Here is a 581-nt window from a genome sequence, read left to right as displayed (position 1 = left end):
GCCTCGATTTCGTCGCGGTCTTCGTTGCCAGGGTGGGCCTCACACGCTGCTTCCTACCGGCTCTGCTGAATGGAGTCTTCGCTGTTCGGGGGACCGGGATTTGATTGTTATACCCCCCCCCCCCCTGCCTTTCCAGAACTTTATCCGGCCCCCAGCCAATGAGGTCACAGTGTGTGAGTGGACCATTGAGTGGTGCCAATTTACTTAATACTACCCCAATGCAACTAACTTGGGTATTTGGTTCAGGAAGGGCCACCTTCTCAAACACACCTCTCTCCCGAGGTGCAGCGGTTCTCAGGTTAAATCAACACCAGTCAGCTCTCCCCCTTAGAGGAGGAAACAGGCGCCGCAGTGCAGCGACTCGTGATTTTTCATTGTAACTTCATGGCTGTGTTAATGGAAACCTATGTGGTACTAAAAAAGTGGATTATTATTCGATTATTATATCTGTCAGTCTCTATTGCTGTCTGTGTGTGATTATATATGTCAGTCTCTGTTGCTGCCAATCTGTTTCTCTCTGTGCGTGTGTGATTGTATCTGTCAGTGTCTGTTACTCTGTCTGATTGTGTGATTGTGCATGC

The sequence above is a fragment of the Scyliorhinus torazame genome, chromosome 24, assembly GCF_047496885.1.
Source record: "Scyliorhinus torazame isolate Kashiwa2021f chromosome 24, sScyTor2.1, whole genome shotgun sequence".
Classification (NCBI taxonomy): Eukaryota; Metazoa; Chordata; class Chondrichthyes; order Carcharhiniformes; family Scyliorhinidae; genus Scyliorhinus; species Scyliorhinus torazame.
Note: the sequence above shows the minus strand (reverse complement) of the source record.